The following is a 20137-nucleotide window of genomic DNA, read 5'->3' as shown; positions in this document are numbered from 1 at the left end:
AATTCAGTCCTACCTATTCTTGAATGTTTTTGTAAAGTCGGAAAATACCCATCAAATTCCTTTCAGTGTCTATCTGCCCGGCAAGTATTTACGTTGCATATTTATTTCATTTTCTGCTTACAGACACATACTTCCGTTCTCAGGTTCAAGTTATAATGCAAACGTCTGCATTCTGAGGATAAGACATACATAAAGAAAGGACATTTATAGCTTCTTGTGGAAGGGTTATTTCTTTGTATGAATGTATTCCTTTCCTGTCTGATGCTCTGAAACACAGGCACACACGTATGTAATATATGGAATACACACGTCTGTGTATATATGTAATGTGTGTGTATAGACACACGATGCCATCAGCTTCTGAAAAAAGACTGTTCCGTCAAAATTATAGCCTGTGTTCTTCCCTTACATGGAACAGAGATCCTCTGCCCCCAGTATCAAGCCATCTCCAAGGTCTAAAGCCGCTTCAAGCTATTTTTGTTTCTCTAAAGAATTCCAGATTTCCTTCTTGCAAACTTTTCACGAATTTGCCTGCATTTCACATCTCAGACCAGCAGCGCTTTGAAAACATTCCCTCGTCCCTCTGATTCTTTGTCTAATCCTAGGTGATACGTCTTTATCCAATGTATTTACATACTTAGTTTTTAAGTTCCATCTTAGAGACTCTCTCTTAAAGCTCAAAAACAGTTCGTTTATTGCCTGTGCTTGTAAGTCAGCTTCTCTTGCTCGCCACATTTGTTTCTGCTTTGCTGTGGTTCCCATTCGACCAGATGTTCTATAAACCGTGGAAGCACTGCTTAATAATTTGATTCTCTATGTACAAGAGTGTCATCAGCTCTTATTTTTTTTTCCTTGGGGGCATGTACAAAGACTGTAAAAAATATCGGAGTTGTCTAATACGCTCAACGCATGCAATAATGACTAAATACATTTTTGAAAAGTCAGTTAAAAGAAGTCAAGTAGGTTAATAAATGTCTCACTGTCTAGGTGGTGGTTCTCAACGAGGGAAGTTTTTCAGGACCTGCACTCATTTTTGCTTGCCGCAGCTGAAAGAAGGGGTGCTACTGACATCTAGAGGGTAGAGGCCAGGGATTCTGCTACCCATCCTTATGAGGCCCATGGGAGCCGCCAGTGACAAAGTGGGCCTTTGTCCAAGTGTCACCAGTGGCAATGTTGAGGATCCCTAGTCTAGGATTATAGTGATAAGCACAAAATAGGACTTGGAACAGCTTTTCCCCTACATGATTTATGCCTGTTGCCTTTTTTTTTTTTAACAACAATAACAACAACTAAAGATCATGGGAGGAAATAAAGCTTGGGTTATATGGAATTCATGAGTAATATTTAGCCTTTGAGCTCTGTGCAGCCTGTTTGGAGCACAGGGAGTATCAGGTAAGATGCTTCCCAGAGTGGTCCACGTGAAGGAAAACATGGCACCCACTAACTTCCCGGGAGACACGTGTTTCCTAACCCAACACAAGCGCCGTGCCCCAGAAATGGTGTATCTTGTGTGCTTGTGCATCTTAATGTCAGTTACCTTTTTCACCTTTGCAAAATTCCGCGTCCAAATCCGATTGCTCCAGGCTGACCAACAAGGCATGCAGGCAGCCTACTCTCTTCTGCTGGAACCTTTCACAAAATGAATCATATGTCACTTTTCTTTTCCGAAGCATATGCCATTTTATTTTATTCTGGGAGTTTAAATCACGCTGTACATCTGGTTAAGTGTCATTCCCGGTGAGTTCACAATGGGTGCTTCTTCAGAGTGGTTTCTTGTAAGGATGCTTGCTGACCCAAGACATCAATCTCGCCACCGCTGCCTCTGGTCTTTCTATAAACTGTTTACTGCTACACTTGTCTCATCCCAGCATCGCTGCGCTTTTTACGAGCTCCCCTTCCTCCCTCTCCTTGGCATTTGTCATTACTTATTGCGGGTCTTGCATATTGGACAGTGAGACAACACGCCTGATGGCCCTTCTAATACGTTCTCATCCTTTCCCACTATTATCAGTGTTGCTTTTCATTTCCTTTTAATAAATACTCTTTCCAAAGGCTTCCACCTGCTTTTCTCCTCATTTCGTCCCCAACAACAATTTCCCAGTGAAGGTATTATTATCACCCCCACGGTTTATGTGATGAAAGAAGGATTTTGTAACCTGCTGGGATTTCCGAGCCAATAATCAGCAAAACCAGAGATCCAAAATCCATCGTCTGGCTCTGTAATTCTTTCCATGTCACTTACTATTATTCTCCTAAAAATAACACTAAATAAAGCTTTAATCGTGTTTCTCCCGTGACTGATTTCTTCTTTCAGACCAGAGGACTTTCCAAGGCTGACATGCATCCCTGTGCTTTAGTCGCCTGTGTCTTCAAGTGAGCTGATTATGAAGGGCAGCTTTAGGGTCCTACTGGATGGTTCTGGCGAGAGGCAGGGATGAGGGCAACCAGCAGACCCCTGCAGCGTCCCTGCTCCACGGCACATATGTGTCAAGGGTTTCAGACCCCTGCTTTCCATGAGTGCTGCCCTCATTAAGATTTCACCTCTGCATTAGGCTGACAATGAATCTTCGAGTTGTAACAAAACCAAAATTTCATCTGAGCTATCTGTGTTCACTCAAGATGAGGAGCTGGTGTTGCAGGTGGGGTGCCCCCCAGCTAGGGGGCTTCTTAACTGAATTTCTGGATCACCTTCTTCTAGTAGAGGAGATATGAAATCAGCCCTTTATAACCTTGATGGTCAGAGATGGTACCACAGTTGCATTTTCCTCTCCGATCTTTCTGGCCTTTGTCAGTGTCAGTAGATATTCTTTGGGGATCATCAGGTAGGCGTATAGTGATGAGACAACTCTATTCCTGAATGGCTGTGGCAAGCCACTGATGTGCATGTTACTCATATCCATTCAGGCTGGAAGGTACGGTGACTTAGGAAGAGACGGTCACTCTATGTGTTTAAATTATCTCATTAACTTTGAAGGAAAACGCACCTGCCGGTGGGTTCTGACACACTCACATTCCATGGAAATATATTTCTGAGCATCTTCAATAATTACTTCTCCAAATCCCAGACTTTGCAACTTCAGCTTCACCCGTAGGGTTAGCACTGCCTGCTTTTCCATGAATTTGTTTCCTACGGCTGCTGTAACAACCCTACACTCACTGGCTTAGAACAACACAGATTCATCATCTCACACTTCGGTAGATCAGAAATCAATATTCCTAGGATGGCTTCTCCCGTCAACTCTTACGCAACTGAAATCAATGCATGGGACAGACTATGTTCCTTCCTTGAGACACTAGGGGTGAATCCCCTTTCCAGCCACATTTGGTTTGTTGGCTGAATTCAGTGCCGTGTGGTTTAAGGTTCCTGTTTCCTTGGTGGGTTTTGGCCATGGGTCATTCTCAGCTTCCTGAGGAGTTTGGCACTTCATACCTCCCATCCCTTTCCTCTGTCTTCAAAGCCGCAATGGCAGCTTCAGATGCTTCCAATCACTCTGACATCCCTTCTGCCTCATTGGTCCATCTCCATCTTCCGTGGCATCCGTCTAATTGTGCTGTGTCCATCTTCTGCTTTTAAAGGTCATACAACTCCACTGGATCCCCTTGATATTCCAGGATAATCTCCTTATCTTCAGGTCTGCTGGCTAGTGCTTTTTGATTATGTTCACAAAGTCCCTTCCCAAGAATACCTAAATTCACAGTTGACTCAATAACTATGGGGGAGAAGAATCTTAGGGGGACATATTTAGAATTCTGCTTACTACATTCCCCTATATAATCAAATGTTGAGGTTTGTTGAAGTATCTTTGATAACTGGCTTTGACTGGCCTACATTGAACTCAACCATCAGGCTCCCCCAATTGAGACAAAAGCCCAGTTGGGGAAGATATGCCATTAATTGCCTACCCTCCCCCATGATAAGTAATAATCCTCAAATGGCACCACATATAGTCAGGGATAACCGAGTTTGCTCTCTTATGGGGCTGGCCACCCCCTCCAATTATTTGTGCTTCCGTACTTAATAGACTCAAAACACCTAAATCCTTCTATCCATTACCTTTGTTGTCTACTTAGCATTTCCATTTTCTCAAAATTCCACACCCGGAAACCAACTGACTCTTGCGATATGGCAGTTGCTATTCTAATATTTCTACTTAGGGTGTGATTTTTATGTCTCCTTAAAGGGACCTGGTAACTGGGCCCCCTCGAATTCCCATCTTGTTTCGTCGGTTCCTTTGAATCATCACAGGTTAATTTTTTCCCCTTCATCGGTCTCCAGCAGTGAATCAAAAGGTGGATATGTTTTCATCAGTCAACCAGTTGGCAACCTCTGCATTTTTAATGAGCTTTCAATCACATCAACGAACAAGGAACGACCTTGGGAGATCGTCCTGTGCTTTGGAAGTCTTAACATTCTTAGGAAGAAAGTTACAACTTTGGTCCTAATGCTCTGTTCCAGATATCTAAGCTGCTAATATTTGCAGTGTTTGCTCACTGAAACTCACAGTCCGTACTCCCATCATCTTCTATGTATCCTTACTTGTTTTATTCAAAGTGATTTTGCAACCCAAGAGAGCACTGCAAGGACAGTTAATTGGTACAACTCAATCCGACTTAGACACATTTTCCAATATTTGTTTTTCCTGGTGTTGCTTCCTGGTCTTGCTTAGGCCATCCTGGTACACATGTTTTTCATTGTCTTAGGAGATACTGCTTTGGACATGAAACAGTCTGTCTTTAAACTACCTTTCATAATAATAATTTTAAAACATCAACCTAGCATCCAGAGCGACATTTTAGCTTTGTTTCTAACTGGGATTTCCATTGCCTTGTGCTATTTCAGGATGAGTTCACAGGCAGTAGCCTGGCTTGCTAATTTAGTGTTCTAGATTCTTATGTTCTTAACAGCTTCTTCAAGGCCATGGTAGGCTATAATTGAGTAGTGGAAGAAAGGTATTTTCAAGTAATTTCTGATTATAGATCCCATTTTGCTCAGCTAAAGAAGTATTCTTTTTTGAGAAAATAGAAGCAAGCAGTGTCACTGTGTTATATATTTCTCTTAAGATAATATGAATCCTTTTAGCGTGTTATCTTCACAAGGATATGATTCTACTATTCCCCCCACTTATTAAACCGTTTTGCTAAAGGCAATAAAATTATCTTCTTCTAAGACGGTATATTGAAGACGAACTTTAAGGGAGCTTTCTACTCATCTAGTTAGCCCTCAAAAATTCTCAATCCACTGCAGTTCAATTAAGAATTAGACTAAATAATTAGATATCTTAATAAAAATGTGCTTATAAGACAGGAGAGTGACTTTTAAATCCACTGCCGGTGTAAGAGAGTAGAATAAATTTAAAATAAAGTTATTGGTGCTGTTTGAATCCCTGAAAAATATGGCTTTATTTCCATAAATGAGTATTAGAAATGAGGATTTTTTTTTTTTTATCTAAATGAAATGCAACTCTTAGAAGAAAGGTACAGGAAAGAACGTATTTAGGTGCACCTAGCACTCCAGCAGCGTGCTCTCAGCTGCCTTCCAGGTGGCGGAGCTCAGGTAGGAAAAGTGATGAGATGACATTTTGGATTTTTCTGCGTCTGCTTGCTCATTCTCAAGGGAGTTTGCATTTCCATGAATATTTCAAGATTCCCTTACCTGGACAGGAAATGTAGGCTTCCGGGGAAGACTTTAAAAAATCAACATCTAAGCAGGAAGAGCCTGCAGGTAGCTTAAAAATAGGTAGTTTGTTGGTGTTTCACATCCTGCGTGGTTAGTGTTGCTAAGTAAACCAAATTATTTTAGGTGTTTCTTCCTGACCTTTTTTTCTTTCCTCTCCTGTTATTTTAATTTCAGAACATAACTGAAAACTGAGAAAGCCACAGGGGATCCTTACCTCTTGCATCACTATGATTGAGGATCATAATTAGAAAAATGCATGAAAAGGGAAAAACTTCATAACCCATGAATCCTTTTATGAGAGACAAATGTGAAAAGAGATCAACCATACAGTAATTAGGCACGGGAGGGGAAAGGTTATTTAAAAAGTAAATTATTTTGATTTTAGAGCACAAAAGATATCAGGGAACGGATGTTCTATAAACACAGCAATTTAGCCAATTTGCTTGATGAAATGTCCTGAACTCCTTGTAGGTCAGACAGTAAATTGATTCTGATCCCAGACCCACCCATTGGGAGCTACAGAGTGTGTGTCTGGGTTCACCCCCATCTGGGTGGTCAGATTTTTTTCACAATATACCTACTTTAAGTAGTTTGGCACACCCTAATTTAAATATTTACATACTTACATGAAGTATTTCTGCACTCTCCTCTCTGTGTGCAGTGGTTTCCAAATTTCTATCCAACCTTGCAAATCCCAGAGCTCCTTGACCCTTGCCTTTCTGTCTTCTCCTTCCATATCTGTGTTCCGGTACATCTGCCAGGACCCATGTCCTGTCTCTGCATTTCCCATTTGCTGAGGTGGCCAAATCTGAGGTATGCGTCTGTCCTCGTGCATTTATCTCTATGTACGTACGTGGGCTGAACAACACTAAACCAAGCTTCGCCATTCATGTTGTGGAAAACCTGTGGTCCTGGAATAGAATTTTCCAGAGAGGGGTTCAGAGGTTTGGAAGCATCCCACGTGCTAGAAATAATTAAGGGCATAATCTGGCAATTTTTAGAAAAGGACCTGAGAGGCACTTATAAGCACCTTTCTCTGTATTTTCATATAAATCTACCAGGAGGCTGAAAATTCATTTATAAATGTTCTCTTCACATTGACCTTTGACCCATTCGTGTTAGCAGAAATGCTGGGAACATATGAATGATGTCTTGGAGTAAAGAATTGGTCATTTATTACTGTTGAATGCTGTAAAAATATGGTTGAATCAGTAGATAAGTGTACGTGCACACATGTGTGTGCGCGTATGCCTGTGCGTATGCGTATAGATTTCTACTTTATGTATCTAGAGCACACGCACATGTGTGTACTTACATAGATCTACAGAGTTTGTGTGTGAGATGATGGGAAAGTTCTGGAGGTAGATGGGGTGATGGTTGCGTAACATGATGCGAGTATGTAATGCTGCCGAATGGCACATCTAAAATGTTGAAATGGGGGATCCCTGGGTGGCGCAGCGGTTTGGCGCCTGCCTTTGGCCCAGGGCGTGATCCTGGAGACCCGGGATCGAATCCCACATCAGGCTCCCGGTGCATGGAGCCTGCTTCTCCCTCCGCCTGTGTCTCTGCCTCTCTCTCTCTCTCTCTCTCTCTGTGTGACTACCATAAATAAATAAAAAATTAAAAAAAATTTAAAATGTTGAAATGGTAACATTTATATTGTAGATATCTTGCTACAATAAATAATATATATATAAAATATGCAGCATATATTATCTGCTTTGAATTTATATCCCCCCAAACCCAAACGCTAACTTGAAACCTATCCTTAAGCTAAATGCAGTTTGTTGACCCTACCTCTGACCCTTTGATGCTAACTTCCACCATATGAAACTTGACCTTTGACCCTTCACCCCTGATCTGAACACTGACGCTGAAACTTAACCAGATCCCAAATCTGAAACCTACGTCTAACATCAACCCTAACCAGAGGATGAAAACTTGGAACAAAGTCTTGGTCTTTGATGCCTTGATTCTTGACCGTTGAGTTGACACACGGTCTCAAACAGTGAATGTGAAGCTGAGCCCAAACTCAAACCGAAACCCGTTCTGGAAGCTAGGATTGAAACCTAATTGAGCCAAATCTGAACATGAATCCAAAGCTGAACCCAAACCTACACCCCAACCAAACACCTACCTCTGTGATCCTGCCAATTACATCGCTGTGAGGTTCGGAGATAATAGTGGGCTTCTGTGTCCCTAAAAATCCATTTACTCCACATATATTTATGGAGCACCAATGGTGTGCCAGGTACCAGGTAGGCAGGTGGATACAGCCATGAACAACAGGGACTCAGAGGCCTGGCCCCTTGGAATGGACATTCTTGTAGTGGCTGGAGGTTACACTGACTCAGATCCAGGATTCCCTCCATATGGAAGTCCTAACCCCTCCCCACATATTTCTGCAAACTTTCCATAGGGCGTGGATGGAGACTGGTTAACATGGCTATTTCTGGAGCCGATTTTCTATAATTCTCATTTATGCATATCGCAATTTCCACTTTGGTCCCCAACATGAGAAACTTAGCCACTTCTCAAGATATTCAGACATCCACTTAACTATGTGAATTGTGTACTTAGGTGTCTGTGTGAGTAGTATAATCTGGTTTTATTAAGTTTAACTTATGACTTGAGGGGAAACTGGGAGCGTTTTATCAAAAGAATGGGAAGATAAACATTCCAAATTGAACAACCCCTAGCCCTTGTGATAGATACCTCATAGGCATCCTAAAATTGGGGATTTTCTACTAGATGTCTCAACAGTAAGTCATCAAACCCACTGATCTACTAGAACAGATTTATAGTCCATTCTACTGTTGGCCTTTACTCTCTGCCACTCATGATTTAAGAAAGGATGCTATGAAAGTCTGTTTTCGACCTGAGATGACCTTTGCTTCTTTGAGGAAAAATCATAGTAAATGTGTGTTTCTGTTAAGATAGTTCTGCATACACAGGGGGAGCCCCTTTTGGCGCTGTACCCTTTCTCCTAGCTACGCTTGCAATTTGAGGACTTACTGTCTACCAATTCCGGTAGCCTGTCAATAGGTCAGAATCCCCAGGTGGTACCACTTGGGACTTTTCTTGCAAAACACATCCCGGGTGTTTAGCTGTGTCTGGAACTCACTGGTAAAATTTATAATAAGTAATGAATTCTCCAGACTTGGAAACTGAGAATTGTTTAACATAAGTTAAAAAAAGAATTTAAGGAAATCCTTTTCTACCTACTAATGGAGACTTATTTAGAGTTTTTTGTTCTAGCTACTGAGAAATGGCAGTTGGCATGAGATACGGAAGACTTAGAGCACATATCATTTTCTTTATTCCAGATAAACAGTTCTTTTCATGTTTACCTGGAAATATACCGTAAATGTAAACCCATTGGTTTCTTTGGATTAGAAAATTCAAGGTTGGTGGTTATACCGGTTGTTGAACTAGTGGGTTTGATTTGAAACACAAAAAGGATTTATCTCAAGGTTATATCTCTAGATGTTTCATACAATTATGGTTTTGGGTTTTTTTTAGCTTTTTAAGACCATTTCATTTTTTTTCTCTCTTATTATTAGGGAATGCTTCAGACATGGACAGGAACAATGAAAGAGACATCTTTCTATACACAATCTGACGTGAAATTAGGACACAATGAAGGTTTTTTGGATCCCTTTTCCCTCCTAAACTACATGTCTTTGGTCCCATCCTAAGGATACTAAGCTTTCTGAATCTCGTTTTTCATCTTCTTCTTTTAGGATATTTTATTTCTTCAAAATTGTCACTTCTAGCATGGCCGTAATAATGTGTATTAAATGTGGTCTGTTTTTTATCTTTTATAAATTGGATTGTTATAGTTTTCACCTGGTGTTTCATTGAATACTCTGATTTTTGGTATGCAGCCAAGGTCATGTTTGAAGCTGTGGTTCATTTATCCTCACTGATACACAGAACTGCATTAAATGGCTATGCCACAGTGTTGTACCTCTTTTTCTGAAACTGGAAATTTACTCTGGGTTGACCTTTTGAAAACAGTGTAGCCGTGAACACTTTGCACAGATCTCTTGTTGTAAAAGTAGAAGTGTCTTCACTGACTGATCAATCCATTGTACCATATTTTATGTGTGTGTTTACATAGACCTGCAAAAGTCAGAAACCTTTTGAATGATTGGGGTTTTATCCTCTCAAGAGTAGTATATGAGTTTCCATTATTCTTTTTCTCCACTGGGCCAGGTATTATCTAAATTTTATGTTTGTTTTTTCACCGGGTGACTATAAACATTTATTTCTAAAGATATAATTTATCTACAAAATACACATATCTTAAACATATAATTTCATGAGTTTGAAATTTGGGGCACAATATGGTGACAGGATTTTTTGACAGATGATTTTAGCAAGTAGTTTTCTATTTCCCCATATAGATCTTGTACAACTGTATAGTTTTCTCTTACATTTCCATGCATTGCTCAATGACATCTTTAAAAAATTTTTTCCATGAACTCGTGCTGATATATTGAAATAGTACTGGCTATTATATGTTGATACTCTATGTAGGGAACTTATCATCTGTTGTCTTTTATACTTATACCATCTGTGTAAGATTTGGAGTCGCTTCTTGATAAATGATCTTTTTTGTTGTTGTTGTTAAGATTAAGATTAAGAAATGTTTAGTGCTAGTTGGTTATCCCACAGCTTATTCCCATTGACCTCATACCATACCCGGTCCAGATGTTATACAAAAGATGGACCATCAGGCTTCCCCGCAACAACCCAGAATATAAGGAATCATATTTATATACAAATCTGAAGACTTTCTTGTGCAAACATTTTATCTAGTTTATGGAACTATGGTTTATTAGTTGATTTGTCAAGTGTCTTCTTAATATGTCTATCCAAGTTGATCCTTTGGGGTGATAGTTATTTCCGTGAGCAACACACTCTTCCAGAATGTGTCTCATGTTTTGGCATTTATCAGAATCCCCCAAAATGCTTGCTGACATGCAATCTCCAGATCCCAGCCTCCAAAATTTGGATTCAGTTACTCTGGGGAATGAGAGGGGACCAGAGGATTCATATAGCTAGCTGGTTCCCATGTGATGTGGTGGTTGTTGTGGGTCCACGGATATACTTCGAATAGTGCTATGTCTAGACCTCTAAATGTCATAAAAGTTGTGTGAATTGTCATCTATACTCTCTTATTGGTGGCCAACTCCCAATCACTCTGTTCCTAAAATCTGTATCTGTTTTATATTAGGCTAAAATTAGTTTATTCCAGGCTAAAATTAATTTATTCCAGCCTATAACTACAGTGAGAAGCCTACTTAATGTGTTGCCTCAAACAACTCCCTAAGTATACACATTAGCTGCAGTTAAATCTTATATGAGATATCAGTGTTGTATATGTATACATTTTTAATATCATATGTGAAAAGGTACCTATTAAACAAAAGTTAACATACAGTGGTTTATTAGCAAATCTTGCACACGTTTTGTTTCAAAATGGTAAGCGTGAATCTCTAGAACAAGCTTGAGACACAACAAACCTTGCATTTTTCACTCAAGAGATTCACTAATAGCTCAAGTAAGATAAAAAGTAGTCCACTTCATGACAGGCGATGGTGACTTTTTTGAAAGGTGATTCGCAGGTCAAGTCCGCAAGCTCTGTCCGTGTCACGTCTTTGATGATGAAAGGAAAGGTGCTTGTGATATTTCAGAAAGCTCAGAGACAGTATTTTCAGCTGGAAGTCACTGCTACACGTTCTTGCTAAATACACAATTGCACAATCAATGAATAACTTTTCAAAAGGTCTGCTATTCGTTGTCTATTGAAAAGCAATGAATTGAGCAAGCATGCAGTCTGGAATATTTATACACCCTTATAAATGTAATTACATCTGCATTTGTATCTCAATTAATCCCTTATCCCTTTCCCCACTCAAATCACCGTGACACTGGAAAAGTGATTTTTGGAAGGGAGATTGGGCCATCTGTCACCTGTTAAGAGGTCATTTATTTATTCGTTCAACATCCCTTTAACGAGAGCATGGACATCAAAAGTTTGAGAACGTAGAGTTTGCAGGACAAACTCAACTGCAGAGAAAGGGGAGAGTAACAAATATTAGATGAAAAAACAAGATTGTGTGTATGGCTTTGAAAGACAAGACTAGGAACATAATCATGTTTGTATCACACAACTCCTACAGAATTCTGAGGAATACAAGTTTTAGGCAAGATTTAGCATGAGGACAGTCAACAAAGTGTGGGCACTTGGTAAAGTTTAGAATAGGGGTGGGGTGAATAACTGGGAAGCTGCTTCTTTCCTGTGGATACGGGTCTTCCCTCTGGACTTGGGGATGGGTGTGAGAATGAGTAGGAGTGGTTATAATAAATAAGAGTAAAATCAGCACAGCCCGAATGCTAACCAAATGTTGGGGTTTCTACAAGAGCCGCGATGCCAAAAACATGAATTCAAATGTGTCAACCTCAGAAGCTGGAGACACGCTTGGGATATGGTCACAGGAAGTGGGAAGGAAGATCAGTTTGAGGGAAATAAAGATGTTTCACTCAATATGGGACACACCGAGCTTTCCAGGACAAAAGGACATCTGAGTGGCACAACTCCATGATGGTTAGGGACACGTAAAGGTGGCCCCCTGGTGATTCCCTAAAGATCCAGGTTGGTATTGTCATCAGATGGTTGATGGGGCAGGCAGGTCGATATTGGCTCATAGACTTATGTTGGGAGCAGTTCCTCATTGCAGGACTTGCAAAAATTAATGGAAATCCTGTCTTACCTAGTTTTATATTCCCCTTGGTACTTTTGTGAAGAGATGGGCAAGAATAGTAGTGATTCACCAAAGCTGTCCATCTGATAGAAGAACAGATCAAGCAGAAATATCTTTTAGGCTGAGTTCCAAACTTAATATTTAATGATTTTTTTCTTGAAGTTTGTTGATACACGGTACATGCCTACATACAATTTGCTTTCAGTAATTCCCAGAATCACTACAGAAAGTATAATTGATCAAAAGTTGGCTGCAGAAACTCCACAGCAATCTTTGGAAGCCTCCTTGTGGCTTCCTGAAACTATTCTAAGACCGTAAAACACCTTCGATGTGGAATGCCTGAGTTCCATTTCAGATGATAGCCTTCTTTAAGGATAATATTTTTTGTATTTTTCTGATGGCCTCATGGCTGAAACAACACACCTTCAACACTATAGATGTAGAGCGTCAAAGGGCATAAAAGAATAAAACATAAATATATGTGTATAAGTGCAGTTGACCCTTCAACAACGTAGTGTGGACCACTCTTATAGGTGGATTTCTTCCGGCAAATGCTGTACAGTACCAGAGGTGTATTTTCTCTTCCTTGTGATTTTTCTTAATGATATCTTCTAACACATAATGTACAAGACATTTATATATATTTTAAGACTTATTTTGTATAAGACATATACAAAATATGTCTTAATCAACTATCATGTCATCATAAGGCTTCCAGTCAACAGTAGCCTATTAGCAGTTAACTTTCTGGGAAATCAAAAGTCATACTGGGACGTTTTAACTGCAGGGGGGTGGGAATGCGTGCTCCTGACCCTTGCACTGTTCAAGGGTCAACTGTAAATATATATAATATATTTATTTATAACAGGGAAATAATAGAAGCACAAAGACTCCAAAAGCTAAATGGAAGGATCCTCCCTGGACACGTTGGATCAATTCCAACATCCTTAAGAATAGTAGGTATACTGACCAGAACCATGACAAATCTATAATAACCCACTCATTCACCATGATGCTCAATATACTCATTCATTGGCTAAAAAGAATTCTTAAAAGTCAGTAGTAAGAAAACAAATAATGGAGCCAAAGACCTTATGAGATAGCTCATGAGAGAAGATCTACAGAATGGCAAATAACTATATGAAGAGATGCTCCTCATCGTCTGGTGTTGGAAATGCAAATTAAGACATCCACTGCACACCTTTCAGAACGGTCCAAATCCAGATCACAACTGTCATTCTCTGCTGGTGGGAATGCAAGATGGCGCACCCGCTTTGGAAGACAGTTTGGCAGTGTCTTATGAAACTAAAGACGCTCTTACCATAAGATCCAGCAATCATGTTATTTGGTATTTACTCAGAGAAGCTGAAGATACATCCACACAAAAACCTTCCCATGGGTGTTTATAGCAGATTTGCTCAAAATTACCAAAATGTGAAGTAGCCAAGATATCTTCAGTAGGTGAATGGATAAATAAGCTGTGGTCCATCCAGACATGGGATATTAGCACTAAGAAGAAATGAGCCGCCAAAGCTTGAAAAGCTTAAAATGCATATTATTAAATGAAAGAACCTGACCTAAAAAGGCTTTGTATGTATTGTGTGCTTCCAAACTTTATGACATTCGGGGAAAGGCAAAATCATGGAGACAGTGAGGAGATTAGTGGTTGCCAGGGGTTGGGGAGGAGAGAGAGATGAGCAAGTAGAGCTCAAAGCATTTTTTAGGGTTTCTGTATCACACTACAGTGATAGGTCTTTGTCATCATACATGTGTCATAATCCATAGAATATGTAACACCAAGAGAGATCGCTCACGTAAACTTTGGACTCGGGGTGGTTATGATGTGACAAAGTAGGTTCACTGACTGTCACAAAGGTACCACTCTTGGGGATGTTGATAATTCGGGAGTATATGCAGATGTGGGGGCGGGGGTACATGAGGAATCTTTACACCTTGTCTATTTTGCTGTGAACCTAAAACTCCTCTACAAAAATGAAGTATATTTAAAAAGTACAATTCATTGGTCGTATTGCCAGGGCACAACCACGTTTCTCTGAGTACCAGTAAATAAAAGAATCATGCTTTTCTCCCACTTTCCCTATATGCACTGAATTCCAGAGTAGTTTCAAAACTTGATGAGTTTTTATGAAATTCCAGATAATGAATGCAGAGGGAATGACAACAGGCAATCAGCATTTTTCTGTAGAGCCCCAAATGGTGTCCCAGATATAGGAGATCATCACCAATGGTTTGTAAAACATCAGTTGAAAAGCCTGGTAGATATCTTTTCATGAATGGTGGGATGAATTGCCACCTGAATCCAATGTTCAATCACTATTAAGATAAATCAAAATAAAACAGGGCAGGAGGGGCCTCCTGGTGATTTCGATGCCTACTAACATGCAGAAATATTGCTTCCCATGAATATTTATCCGATTTTTCTAACATATCAATGACATATGCGAGAAGTATTTTATAACAGAAAAGATCTTGTCATTATTTTAACTTGCTTTCTCCCTAGATCAGCAGATCACTGTATTTGATATTCACTAAAATTGTACAATCTTTCTGAGTGTATGTGCCTACACCCTACCCAAAGCAATTCGTTAAGAATCTCTAGCAGTGGTGCTTAGGCATGAAAATTTCTTAAAAGATGCCCAGATGTTTAGTGTGGGCAGGGAGGGTAATCAACTATTTGGTTTTACCCAACTCTTGGAAACTAAGATGTATTTAACCGTAGACATAACCCAAGAATCAAGAAATGCTGGTAACTGAAAAGAATCTCTGTTTCAGAGGGACAAATAAAATAAGGTGTAAAAAGCTCTTTGTAAATGATAAAAGGTAATTTTGCATAAAGAGTTGGCCTGTTATTTGAAGGTTTTATTTAAATGCCATGGTCAATTAAATCATGTTTTTCTTCATTTGATTTTTCTTGTCCTGAAAGCATTTAAAAGTAAAATTTCACTCAGAAATAAAAAATGTGTTCCACATAATGGGATCTTCCTTGCAAACTGAACATAATGCCATGTTTTAGAGTCATCCTGTTGACCACTATGCATGATTCCACATTGAGCAAGTTGGACAGAGTGCCATCTTGGCTAATCCAGGTTCTCCCTAGGATGAGGAATATTAGTTGGATTTTAAATCAACTTTGGATAATTACACAAAAAGTATTCCATTTTCCATCATTTGCTCTTAACTCCACTCAAGGTAGACACATTCTGGTGGTGCTTTACTGGTGTAGATGTAGATTCCAAAACAACAACGTCAAAGTAATGTTAAGGGATCTAACAGCTTAAGTGCTATTGTGGACATTTTCAAGGACCTTTACTCTTAGGTTTTCAGATCTCATAGCCCCCCACGGGCAGGACTGGTGTCTTCATACAGCAGACATTTATTTCTCATACTTCTGGAGGCTGAAAGAGGAAGGTTCCAGCTTGGTCTTGTTCTGGGGAGAGGACCGTCTTGCAGGTTGCAGACTCCTGACTTCTGGTTACATCCTTGCATGGCTAGCTCTATGGCTTCTTCTTGTAGGTCACCAATCCTATTCATAGATTAGGCTCCACCCTCATGACCTAATCATCTTCCAAAGGTACCACTTCCTAATAATAAACCTTGGAGATTAAGATTTCAACACAAGAATGTGGGGGCAACAAAAGTATTTGGTCCATTGGAAGAGGAAATGGAAGGGGAGGTGGCATTGGTCCCTCAGTACAGGTATCATTACCTGATTAAGTGGGTTTAGCCCAATGTATAGATAACATACCTTATGAACACTACAATTCAAAATATTTCCCACACAGGGACTTATAGCTTCCTAGAGTTTCTGTTTGGGGCGATGGAAAAATTTTGGAAATAGACATGGTGATGGTTGCACATCACTGTGAATATAATTAATCATATTTAATTGTGCACTTAGAAATGATGAAAGCAGAAAAATGTATACTACACACACATAACTTCATATGATTTTTTTGTCTTAGTTTTGTTCAACTTAAGGACAGTGTGAGGCAGCATGTGAATATAAAACCCCACACATTTTTTTCCTAAACAATAAACCAGATTCCCTCATAGAGACACAAAACAAACAGGGACTTTCAGGTGCCTGAGGTAAGCATTAATTTGGTCGCAATTTCTAGCAGACAAAGCAAAAAAAAATTTTTTTTTAAAGACAAAGAAACATTTGATTTGGGGATTTTATCCCCCAAAGCAAGAGAAAGCTTTTCCCTTTTCCTTCTGCTTCTTTAGGATATGGGGTTGGTGATGATAGAGCAGGTAGTGCCTGAAGGTTGCTATTTCTCTCTTTTCTTTGGTGGCTGGCTTTCACTGATGACATTAAGAAAAATATACCAAAGTCTGAGATGACCTTGCTCAGCGGAGAGTCTGCCCATTATGTGTAATGACTGCCTACATTCCCGCGCCTAGAAAAATACTACCTTGGTAGTTGCTCGGATTATTCTTAAAAAGCCACCTTTGGATGGCAACATCTGTCAAAGGCAATTGGAATGCCAGAGATTCCACTTCTGTGGTCTGGGATGGAGCCTAACCTGTGTCCATTCTTCCTGAGAACTCAGGGTGGTTCTGATGAATCCCTTAGGCGGCTTCTGAGATACCCCAGCCTTTCCTGGCTCCGAGCACCATGGCAGCTGGGAGAGGATGGTCCTAACTCACCCAGGGAGCACAGTGCAGGATGCAGAGCTGCCTGTAGGTGTGTTTGGGAGACAAAGGGACACCTGGGCCTGGAGGTGCCCAATGGTCTCTCTCCCTCATTCACTCTCAATGTAGCCAAGTCACATATTGTGAGGCAGCTTATGGTCATGTGGTAGAAGCATCTGGAAGAGGGACTGAGCACATTTTCCTCTGAGCCCCTACTTTTAGCACTTTCTGCCCTTGTATATCAGGTTTGGCAACCTTGAAACTGTTGTGATGGTAATGAAATGAGTCTACACTATGCTTTAGCCTTTGAAATCATTGTAGCTTTCCTTCTATCTGTGTATTCATCCATCCATCCCTCCATCCATCATCTATCTCATCTATCTATCCATCTACTATCCATCTCTTCATCAGTCATTGATCCATCCATCTCTCCATCCACCATCTATCTCATCTATCTATCTATCTATCTATCCATCTATCCATCCATCTCTTCATCATTCCATCAATCCATCTATCTATCCATCCATCATCATATCTCATCTATCCATCTATCCATCCATCATCTATCTCATCCATCCATCCATCCATCTCATCTGCATGCCCATCCATCCATTTGACTATCTGTCTGTCCATCCATCATCTATCTTATCTATCTATCTATCTATCTATCTATCTATCTATCATCTATCTATCTAGATTTCAACCTCTAAAACTACACAGTAAGAAATAGTGTGGTATGAAGGTTTGTGGTAATTTGTTACAGCCAACATAGGAAACTAATATGCTACATCATTTAATTTGTATTTGTTTGCTGTTGACCTAGCTATGTTAGAATATGAGTTTCAGGCAGTTGAAGATATGGTTTAACTGGTTCATTGCTACAGCTTCAGCACAAGGATAATGAGTGCCTGGAATGTTGTAGGCACCCATGAAGATCTGATGAATTGAGCCATATTTGAGTTAAATAAATTAATGCTATGTTCCTGCTAAATATTTTATCTTCATTATTTTAATATCTGTGTTTTCTTCCACAATTGACTCCAACTCTGGTTCTGCTTTTGTTTTTTTGGCCATTGCAAGGTTAATGATATTTGGTTGAATCCAAGGGTGATGGCCAAAATTCGGTGGACCCATTGTGGGCTCTACATGCTGTCTGTGCAAGGAAGACTTGGTATGTTCTTGACTCTGGGAAATGGCTTTGTGTAAGCAAAAGTTGAAGAGATAACATTTCCTAAGTGGAGAATCAGCACAACTAGAGTTGCATACTGTCTAATCTTTAAGAACAGAGAGTTATTGGGTTGCCTGACTGGCTTAGTCATTACAGCATGTGACTCTTGATCTGGGGTTGTGAGTCTGAGCCCCACATTGGTTGTAGAGATTACTTAAAAATAAAATCTTAAAAAAGGAGTAGAAAATTACCTCTTATTGAGATGAATTTACTCATACCTGTTTTTGTTATATGATCTGTTTAGTATTTTTGTATGTTATTTTTTCGGTGAGAAATCTTAATTTCTGCCTTTTAAATTTCTCAGAAAAGCCTTCCCTGCATCCTCATGTGCCAGTAGGATATTTATAAAAAATGACGATGGCAATTATAACAATAAATGTTAGTACAGTAAGAGGTAGAATGGGATGTCCTAGCTGCTCACAAATCAGGAGGATCTCCTGTTCATTGAACACAGAATTGCAAAGATCTTGTATCCAGCCCTTAGTGGAATAGTCTTCAATTTGTACATGAGATTAGATTTGAGTCTTAGGAAGTAACACCCCATGTCTGTGTTGTGGTTGTGAGTAAACACCACAGCTGTGTGCAAATGCGGCAGCCATCTTGCAGAAGAAAAATAGCAAAGACAGCAAAAACATTGATCTTAGAACAGTTGTGAATATGATATAGAATAAGTGAGAATGTAACGAACCAGAGCTTCAACCAAAGGGACAGCTTTAGCATGCCATACGTAGACTACATACACACTTGCCCTTCCCTCAATTCTGGAATATATCATCTTCAACAACCTTTCTGTTCCCAAAACTACACATTTCCATTGGGATTTTGGCTCTTTCACAGGTTAGTTACCATGCTTGCTTCTTACTCATGTGTGTGCTGATTCATCTAAAGATCTCCTTGTTTGTTCTTAAAACAATTTCCTATTCTGGGTTCCAAGTTTGCCAGAGAAAACCAATGCTGGAGAGCTTGGGGATATTTCTGGGCACGGAAAAAGATTATGTGAGCTAGGAGATAATGTTGGATTTTGAAAGAGTTGAAAAAGAATGCATTGTCCTTATTATATTTAATCGTTCTGGTGATCTCATGGAAAAATAAGAACAGACCAGATTAATTCTGGTCTGCCCCCAGAGAGTACCTAGCAGTGAGTACTACTAAATACCACTAGTATCTCCATCACCATGCTTGTTAGCAGTTGAGAATAGAAAAGCATACCTTTTTTTTTCTAGAAAGGCATATCTAAACACAGCAGCCTATTTCGAATAAGTATACTTTAAGAGAGATTGTGACAATTATGTCTCATATTTAAAAATGTATTGTATTGTATGAACTGTCTTTTCTCATATATGTACTTTACAGGCCTAAGAATACCATACAGGTACAAAAAATGTATCCTCTGTGTGCTTTATAAATATACTTTAATGGAAAAAATAGGACTTTCGATTCTGATCAGTTTTAAAATATTTTTTTTTAATTTGAACATGTTGCTTGGGTCATTGTGGGTACATATAAATGTTGGTGCAATGGCATCTCCATAATTCACAGCATGGGTAAAAGCCATAATATGTTGTTGGTGGTGTTTTTCTTTTCTTTGATTTTCTCTTTAAACTTCAAGCATATAATGAACACTTAATAAATAGAATTAGGGACCCCTGAGTGGCTCAGCAGTTGAGTGTCTGCCTTTGGCTCAAGGCGTGATCCCGGAGTCCCAGGATTGAGTCTCGCATCGGGCTCTCTGCATGGAGCCTGCTTCTCCCTCTGGTTATGTCCCTGCCTCTCTCTGTGTCTCTCATGAATTAATAAATAAAA

At 39.7% G+C, this 20137-nt stretch overlaps 1 protein-coding gene across 11 annotated transcripts in view; it reads left to right on the top strand.

Annotated features, from left to right (window-relative positions):
- The window catches only part of NLGN4X (neuroligin 4 X-linked), a 298947-nt gene that overhangs the window by 255553 nt on the left and 23257 nt on the right, over window positions 1-20137 (top strand). The gene's annotated exons all lie outside the window — the stretch shown is intronic.

The sequence above is a fragment of the Vulpes vulpes genome, chromosome X (genome assembly GCF_048418805.1).
Source record: "Vulpes vulpes isolate BD-2025 chromosome X, VulVul3, whole genome shotgun sequence".
Classification (NCBI taxonomy): Eukaryota; Metazoa; Chordata; class Mammalia; order Carnivora; family Canidae; genus Vulpes; species Vulpes vulpes.
This window is presented reverse-complemented; position numbering and strand designations above follow the sequence as displayed.